Source organism: Chenopodium album, chromosome 6 (genome assembly GCF_948465745.1).
Source record: "Chenopodium album chromosome 6, dcCheAlbu1.1, whole genome shotgun sequence".
Classification (NCBI taxonomy): domain Eukaryota; kingdom Viridiplantae; phylum Streptophyta; class Magnoliopsida; order Caryophyllales; family Amaranthaceae; genus Chenopodium; species Chenopodium album.
In genome coordinates, this window is record NC_137839.1 from 24,948,874 (window position 1) to 24,958,898 (window position 10,025).

At 36.6% G+C, this 10,025-nt stretch overlaps 1 long non-coding RNA gene across 2 annotated transcripts; it reads right to left on the minus strand.

Annotated features, from left to right (window-relative positions):
• Positions 1–4,522: 4,522 nt before the first annotated feature.
• On the minus strand, positions 4,523–7,950 carry LOC145634761 (uncharacterized). Of its 2 annotated transcripts, none has more exons than XR_014113534.1 (5): positions 7,839–7,950; positions 6,171–6,244; positions 5,612–5,735; positions 5,359–5,454; positions 4,523–4,710 (listed from the first exon to the last, which is right to left on the minus strand). It is a non-coding gene; the product is annotated as an uncharacterized LOC145634761 (long non-coding RNA). The 2 variants fall into 2 exon arrangements; XR_014113535.1 differs by having other exon boundaries at positions 5,359–5,486.
• Between the last annotated feature and the right edge of the window lie 2,075 nt (positions 7,951–10,025).

The following is a 10,025-nucleotide window of genomic DNA, read 5'->3' on the forward strand; positions in this document are numbered from 1 at the left end:
CAAAGCTTCATTCAACTTATTGTTGGTACGCCCTTGGCTTCATGATCTAAAGGCCGCCCCTACATCCATCCACCAACAAGTAAAAGCTATAGTTGGGGGAATTCCAATCACCATAGATGCTTTGCCTATGAGAATCAAATCCATAGAGAATCCAATTATTAATGTGGAGCACGACGAGGATGATGAAGATTTATGGGGCTTTAACGAAGAAGTCTCTTTAATCCAGGAGGATGAAAGGACCCCTCTTTTCCATGACCCCCATTCCAACATGATTGTCAACGCCATGTTGAAGAAACAAGGACACTTTCCTGGGATGACCTTAGGAAAGAAGAAAGGAATGGCAAAACCGTTGGAGTCACTTGGCCTCCCTAAGTTAGACACTTTCGGACTTGGTTTCGAACCGACTTGGAAAGATCTCAAGCGAGCCCAGGAAAAGTCGAAAGCACGTAGGGACGCTCGCATTCAAAAGAAAGCAATTCCAATGGATCAGTACTCTCTTACGCTTAATGGTCAGTTCATAAAAGAAGGAGAGGACTATCCATGCCATGAATTTTCCGAGCCATTTGTTGTAAACGACATACGACAACCGGGATTCGAGATTTTCTTGGATTGCTACTTCACTGATGAAATCCCAACTCCCGTCCACAAGGAGAAAGCACCCCCATGCTTTGACTTTAACGTCATGGGATTACTGTTTGGGCGAGAAAAGAATGAGCCAACTAATAAAGAGGATAATTCCTCGCTCATTCAAACAGTCCTACAAAGTGAAAGCTTCGACCCCTCGAAGCTAATTACTCTAGCTGAAGGATCACTACAAGGGTGGCGCAAGACTATCAAGGTGACTACTCCAAGCGGAAGGAAGATATCCATCACGACAGGGCAGGGACCGATGTTTGCAGAGTCGTCTGAGTCAGAGTCTGAGTCGGAGTCTCTCCCTCTAGAGGTTTCTAAGTCGTTAGTAGTAACACCTCCCCCTCTTATTTCTTCTCCTAGGATATTTAGTGATCCAGTCCCTGAGGACATATCACTCTTTGATGTAATGATCTCAGAGTATAATAATATTTCTCATTCTCCTTACTTCTCGTGTTCTTCTCTAACCTTAGATGACGAGCATTGCTTAACTAACGATGAAAAAGACAAAGAAATTATTAAAGCAATGGAAACACTCGAAAAGAAAACACCGGTAATCGAAGAGACTGAATGATTCAACTCATAAAAGAGGAGTTAAAATCGGATTAACATTGAATAAACAAGAAAGAACCGATTTAATTAACTTACTTAAAGAATTTATCGATGTATTTGCTTGGTCATATGAAGATATGCCAGGCATTAATAGAGAAATAGCTCAACACACTATACCACTAATTCCAGGAATGAAACCTGTAAAATAAAAGTTCCGTCGAATGAAACCCGACGTAGCCCTTAAAATAAAAGAAGAAGTTCAAAAACAGATAACTGCAAGTTTCATCAAGGTATCCAAATACCCCGAATGGGTCGCCAACGTCGTCCCAGTTCCGAAGAAAGACGGAAGGGTAAGGATGTGTGTCGACTATCGAGATCTAAATAAGGCAAGTCCAAAGGACGACTTCCCTTTGCCACACATCGATATTTTGGTAGATAACACGACAAATCACTCGCTTCTTTCGTTTATGGATGGATACGCAGGTTACAACCAGATTCTCATGGCAGAAGAAGACATGGAGAAAACAACCTTTATAACGCCATGGGGCACTTACTGCTACACGGTAATGCCGTTTGGGTTGAAAAACGCGGGTGCTACTTACCAACGTGTAGCAACTGCCTTACTCCATGACATAATGCATAAAGAAGTCGAAGTATATGTCGACGACATGATCGTAAAATCAAAAGACCGTCCAGGCCATCAAGTAGCCTTAAGGAAATTTTTCGAAAGGCTAAGAAAATATAATATGAGGTTGAATCCATCAAAGTGTGCTTTTGGAGTCACCTCAGGCAAGCTCTTGGGTTACGTCATAAGCTCTAGAGGAATAGAGGTAGACCCAACCAAGATCAAAGCAATCATGTCAATGCCACCGCCCAAGACTGAGAAACATATTCGAGGATTTATTGGCCAGTTGCAATACATAAGTAGGTTCATATCAAAACTAACGACGATATGTGAACCAATCTTCAAAAAACTCAAGAAGAATTTACATGTAATATGGGATGACGAGTGTCAAAAAGCCTTTGAAAAGATCAAAGCCTATCTCGCAAATCCTCCCGTATTAGCACCAGTACTTCCCGGAATACCTCTTAGGTTATATTTGACGGTTACCAAAGAGATAATGGGAGCTATGCTAGCACAAGAGGTAGAAGGCAAAGAGAACGCAATCTATTACCTAAGTAAAAAGATGCTCGAATACAAAGCACGCTATACACCGCTCGAGAAGTTGTGCCTCGCCTTGGTGTGGGCCATAACTAAGTTAAGACATTACATGTTGGTGCACACCGTTTTTGTAGTCTCCCGATTAGATCCACTCAATTATCTATTCGATAAATTTACACTCAATGGACGTATATCAAGATGGATAGTCAATTGAGCACAATTTTATGTAAGGTTCGTGCCACAAAAAGCTATTAAAGGATCCATGGTGTCAGACTTTCTAGCAGATTTTCCAATAGAAGACTCGACGCCAATTTTGGACAATGAATTTCCAGATGAAGACCTAATGATTACTGAAGATGATACTTGGACCTTGTATTTCGACGGAGCCTCAAACCAAAAGGGATGTGGCGTTGGAGTGCTACTAGTATCACCTAAAGAAGAGCATGTTCCAATCTCCATAAAGCTTGATTTCGACGTTACCAACAATGCTGCTGAATATGAAGCATGCGTGGTAGGCCTTGAAACAGCTTTGTCATTGGGAGTAAAGAAGTTAAGGATATTCGGAGACTCTTCCTTGATCATCAATCAGATATCTAAAAGGTGGAAAGTAAGGAGCGAAAGCCTAGCCCCTTATCAAACCTATTTGGAAACTCTTACCGATCAATTAGACAAGGTAGAATATACATATTTACCTAGAGAAGAAAACCAATTTGCCGATGCCTTGGCAAGATTAGCCTCAATGGTTAGGATTCCCATGGAAATCGAGCAAATGCCCCTAACCATAGAAAAAAGGCACAAACCAGCATACATCCAGGCTATAGAAGACGACGAGGTAGTCCAAGGCGAAGAAGAAGAAGAAGAAGAAGAAGAAGAACCGTGGTACACGGACATACTCAATTATGTCACCAATGGAGAATACCCTCCTCATGCTGACAAAAGAGCAAAACAAGCATTAAGGCTTTTGGCTTCCCAATATGTACTCATAGACAACGAGCTCCATAAAAGGGTACCTAAAGGTCGAGCTCTCTTATGTGTAGGAAAGAAGGATGCACAAAGAGCAATGAGAATAGTCCACGAAGGAATCTGTGGCACTCATATAAATGGCAAAATGCTAGTCCAGAAGATAATACTAGAAGGATATTATTGGACTACAATGAATAGGGATTGCCATCAATAAAAGATGCCCTAAATGCCAAATTTACGCCAATTTACAACATGTCCCTCCATCTTTGCTCTACACCTACACATCGCCATGGCCATTCACTACATGGGGAATTGACATCATTGGCAAAATTACTCCCCCAGGAACAGGAGGCCACGAATTTATTCTAGTAGCAATTGATTACTTCACAAAGTGGGTCGAAGCGCAATCATACGCTAAACTCACTGCAAAACATGTAGCACTTTTTATCGAGATAAATATTATTTGCCGATACGGAGTCCCACATGAAATGATAAGTGACAATGGAACTCACTTTCAAGCCGAATGTGAAGAATTGCTACAAAAATACGGCATTCAACATCATCATTCTTCCCCTTATAGACCTCAAGCAAATGGAGCAGTCGAGGCAGCTAATAAAAATTTAAAGACTATCATCGAGAAAATGACGAAAAATTATAAGGATTGGCCTGACAAACTTCACTTCGCATTGTGGGGTTACCGCACGTCAATCCGTACATCAACAGGAAATACACAATTTTCCTTGGTATCACTACAACAAATCGACCTTTGTGCCACAAGAAAAATCGTGGCACAAGTTTAAAATTCCCGTGGCTATGCAGTTTAGCCACGGGAATTATGAAATTTACTCTCGAGGCACAAGAGGCCGTGGCAAGAAATTTGCCACGGGAAAAAGGATGTCGAGGCTAATTTTGAAATTTATGCCACGGGTATTCACGTGGCAAACAAATTCTTTTGCCACAAATACTAACAAGGCTAACTAATTTGCTACAAAATTATAATGTGGCTAATAAACTTGGTAACCACAAATATTACCGTTGCTAATATGCTTGTTTGCCACAGAATATAACTGACCTTGTATAGCCGATCTTTGTCGTGCCTCATGTGGCTAAAAAAATTAAATGTCAGATATCGGTTAAATAAGTCAAATTTGATAATTTGAGATCAATATATAATTTTCGTAACACATAATAAATTTGGAGGATGTTTAATATCCATACAAACAAATATATATTCGAAATTAGTATGATTCAGTACTATTCACATACACGCACGAAAACAGGGAAAAAAAAAAGAATTATGCCCTCATATCCTTTTACTAAAGTAAAATAAAAATATTTACAGTACATGTAATTTGATAAAAATAAATAGTAGTAAATCTTGTGCTTTGCGGTTTCCTTTTTACCTACAAGAACGAAAAATAAAAAGAATTAGTTACAAAAATTATTATAAAAGCCTAATAAATTAAACTATATATTATAATTTTTATAAAGAATATAACCAACATAACCCAGCTTTAATGAACCTTGCATAAGAAAGAAATGCCACATTTGACTCAAAAATAGGAAACTGAACAATGTAAAGTACACCACAAACTGATAAAATAAACACATATAATATGCATCAAAGCTTTTGAAGTACAGATTGTGCATCAAACTTGTCAAATAAAGCAGCGCATGAAAATCATTTCTAATGAGTCCTTTGATTCTAGCAACTTTGACCCTCTTTAGCAGTTAAGCATACACTTCATTTCGATAAATATAGAAGATGAAAGTTGAAAATGCACTTGACAGGTGAAACAGATTCTGATCAACCCCAATGTCCTCCTACCCCAAATTGCATATAAAATACCTCTAACTCTAGTCATTCCCTAGTCCACCACCTAGTCTGCGAGGTCGCCAGTTAAAAACAGTTCAAACATATGCATAAGTATAAAGCTGCTCACTTCAAACATATTTACATAGAGCATCCTGTCTAGGTATGGAGTGTGTGCATCGAATTGGCATGTCCAATAAACTATCAAAAGCATAAAATTTTCAGTCATGCATAGTACCTGACCTAGTGAGTTTCGTAGCTTGCCTTCCAATTCTTCAATAATTTTTCCCATGTCACAAGGATGACCTTTAGCCACTGATAGTTGCATACTCATCTACACCATGAAAAGAAAACTTACGTACAAACCTAGGAAAAGGGTTTAAGCAAGTGAAAATTATGTGGTATTCTGGTAGTTGCCCTAGTTATCAAAGGGCAACACATTGTAAAGTTGAGTTTAGAATGGTCACAGTTTTTGAGTGCAGAACACGTACTTGTCTTCTAATAGATCTAGATAATCTAAATGTCCCGCACGCAGGAGTCACTATTTGTAGTCAAAGATAGCATGACAGTGTTGATTAAACAGTACGTTGCAGTTCCTTCGTCCTAAGGTCGCGCCTATATTATCATTGAAATAATTTGTTGCTTAATGAGTAAAATGAAATCGAGAAACATCTATGGAAAAAGAAAAATGTTAAAACAAAATGACATTGCATAGAATTGTACTCCCTCCGTCTCCGAAAGAACGACCCTTTTGGGTTGATTTCGCGGGTATTAAGAAAGTTAAATAAAAAGAAGTAAAATTATATTGAAAATTTAAATTTACATGGAGTTTATAAAAAAAAAAAAGTAAAGAGAGAAAGTAATAAAAATACATTGAAAAACAAAATTTTATATGGGAAGGTAATTTTGCACAAATACTGTTGCAAATTGATGAATATTTTAATGCAAATGGCATGATCACTTTGGGACTAAAATTTGGCCATAAGGGCCGAACTTTTGGGGACGGAGGGAGTAGTTAATAAGTAGAAGATTAGTAGTCTGTAGACATACCTCAATAACATGGATGTCATCCCATTGTCCTTCATGCAATTAAGCTCTTTGCCCATGACCGGACTTTGAACCATCTAATAAATAGAATGAGTCCACAGGGCAGTTAAATATTAAAACTAGTATGCATTATGCAGCAACCATCATAAATTATGATTCTCTTAACTAAAGTCAGTTAGAATATCACAAGTTCCAAATTAGAACAATGAATACTTAATGAAAGGATAAATTAAAACTAGTTACATTATACTTTTGATACTACTGATTGCATATTATAGCCACGTTATCATCAATTGATAAAAGCCTTAGCTAATCCACTAAATTCCAGCCACATTTCCTCAATCATGGTTAGTCACTTTAGACAATGAGCATTCCCCAGCCCTAAATGCATAGCCACAGTCTTCTGTCGAAGAAAGTACATAGCAATTAAGCATAGCAGTATTTATCAAGCCAACTTCGCTCATTAATGCAATAACATGGAAATTATAAACATAGAATAAAAAAAAAAAGAAAACTATACAACATTGCACCTATCATTAGCAGCATTGCAGCTATACAAGGTATGCTCAAAGTTTGAATCAGCTGGTAGAATTTTTGTGAGAGAGGCACAATTTGATCATACTTCTGAATTTTGATCAATAGCATTCAGTCTTATAAGCAAAGTCAACTAAAATGACCCAAATGAATCAACTAATACAAATAGTCAAATAATACAAATGAAACAACAAAGACACCACCCCTTTTAAAAAGAAGTTAAAAATCCAACTTAATTTTTACAACCAACCTCCCTCTTCCTGAATGCAAACCTTCCCTCTCCCCTACACACCTGCCCCCCCTACCATGCCTGCACACTACCTCATTCCCTGCCTGCGCATTAATCCCCTCCTCACCTGCCCCCTTACTTGATCACTGCCCCCTCACCTTGTGGCACACCTGCCCTCTCCCTGCTTACACACCATTCCCCTGCTTGCACACTTAACTTATCCCCAACCTGCACTCTAATCCCATCCCTGACTATCCCCATCCCTACACACTGCCCCCTTCCCTAGCAACACACATGCACTCTCCCCGTTTTAACACACACCCCTCACCTGCTTGCACTCTTACTTCTTACCCTATTTGCATATTGTTCCCCTCCCTTCCTGATCCCGTCCCTGCACACTGGCTTCCTTAGCCTATCTATTAGAATGAAAAGACTAACAAATTATATAGTTAATCAAATTTACACATAGTTAATATATATGATAAAACTAAAGAATTCAGTCACAAATTTGACAGAATGCCCATAAAGTCTAGAGAACAATTTGATACTCGTAATTGATTAAAATAGAGTCTTCACTATTTATTATTTAGCCAAAAACACTAAATAGCAGCACATGCAAACAATAATCAGAAGATTAAAAAGATTCTACACAAAAATTTAATCAAAGTAATTATTATTTGCAAAAATCGAATTACGCTAACATACGGTACAAAATTATTAATATTAAACAACACGAATTTGGGAATGAAGCTACCATACGATGTTGAAGCATAAGATCGCAAAAATAAAATTGAAATTGCCGAAAATAACTCTATTTAAGTATAGCAACTACAATCAACATTGATACATTAATTAAATCACTAGATATAAGAAAAACAAAGAATTAATTCATGTTTAACTAATCTAACCTTGAAATTTTGTCGAAGAATTGATCTTACTGTGCGAGCGTTGGTTGAATTGGGAATCAGGGATCGTTCGAATAGTTTCTAACTTTCTGCAAACAAGGTTTTTGAATTTTTTTTTTCTTTTATTACGGAAACAAGTAGTTGTACTTTTTTTTAATCTGTTTTACTTTTTTTTTTTTTTTAATAGTTATACTTTTATACAACTAGTTTGAGGTGAGCTCCATATGTAATTTTAGGATATAAGTTTTTTTTACACAAAATAAGGTCAAATAGTATGTACTCTATACTTCATATAAAAAATCAATATAATGAACAAATGTCCATTTTAATTATTTTTTACAATTAGAATTCAATACTTTGTACTTCGTATAAGTTAATGTTCATGTTATTCTAGAATGATTTATTTGAAATCATGGAAAAATATTTTAGAATTATAGTAGTAAATAATCATATTTCATATTATATTTTGCCAAAAACAACAAAATTCATCAATTTTAATTGTACGTATAATTTACCATTTTACATACTCATCAATTCTAATAAACTTATAAATTGATTAAAAATACTATTAACTGTAATCATTGTATGTCATTTTATAGAATATTTATAGATAACATGTATCTTGTGATTAAATTTAATTGTACATATAATAATTTCATTAAATTCTTGAGAACATTAGTCTTTCCTTAAAATGAGTATTATTGGTTTATGTTAATATATGTATGCATGCTACAAAAATTATTTTAAACATGGCACAAATATGGTTTCAATCTCACAGTGAAAAAATTACCCTTGGAGAAAGTGTTATATTTTGCAGCATAAATAGGATTAGTCGTAGCATAAGTGTAAGTTTAGCACGGGAACATAATCATCGTGGCATATGTGTATTTACCACGGGAAAAAATTAATAGTCGTGGCACAAGTTTCAATTTTCCACGAATATTTTTCTCCCGTGGCATAAAATTTCAATGGAGTTTTAAGTTTCTAGCTTAACTATATTTTCCCGTGGCAAGCTCAATTTATGCCACGAATTTTGTATCCCCGTGGCATAATTCGTGGCACAAGAGTCAATTTGTTGTAGTGTATATGGAATGGATGCCGTACAACCTGTCGAACTAGAAATACCATCTCTACGCATTGCGTTAGAGAGTAAACTCGATGAAGTTGAATGGACTAGGGCAAGATATGAAGAATTGATTCTACTCGACGAGAAACGACTAGAAGCTCTACATCACACTCAGTGTTACCAGACTCATATGGCTAGGCATTTTAATAAGAAAGTCAAGAAAAGGAATATCAAAATAGGAGACTTGGTGTTAAAAGCACTAAGGAAAAATGTTTTAGATCCAAGAGGTAAATTTAGACCTAATTAGTCTGGACCCTACATTGTCAAAACAATCCTGTTAGGAGGTGCAACAAAACTAACTGATATGGACGACAATGAATTCTCGAACATGACAAATCTTGACCAACTTAAGAAATACTACCCATAATTACTTGAGTAGGATACTCAAGAGAGCTACGTTCGGCCTGATTCCTTAAGAAAGGATACGTAGGCAACCCTTTGCGGGTGCGGCCACCTTATTTTTCGACATCTCCGCGTTCCAGAATTAATTAAAAACTCAACAGAAGATCGGCAAATTATCGGCGTCGCAAAGAAGAGCTTGGCGCCAGCTAACAGCCATCAGCGCCAGCCGATGAAATTGGCGCCTGGTGCCAGACTTAAATGACAAGCGCCAAATGCCTATAACTGGCGCCAATTTGGAAATAAACTCTAGGCGAATTTCGGTGTTTTTCGGAAAATTTTCGACTTCCGTACTCGAAGAATTTCTGAATTTTTTTTTTTTCAGTTTTCATTGCTTTAATAAAATAAATTTAAAGTAAATAATTTAATTAAAAGCTAAAATTTCATTAATAAAATAAAATTACATTATTGATGGAATTTAAATAAAGCTGAAATAAATTAACTTAAAATGAATAATAAACTAAGTCTAATAAATTGAAAGTTAAGCAATGCTCCTAATCTTTCTTTTCCTTTCTAGCCCTTTTCCAATTTTTTTCTGCTTCCTCCTCCTCATCCATAACTTTAGCTAGTAGGCACCCTTTAGAGGACCTACATTCAATTTTAGAGTAGATAGTCTCCCCTTCAGCTAACACTCCATGCTTCTTTTCCACCCAAGCCCTTTTATC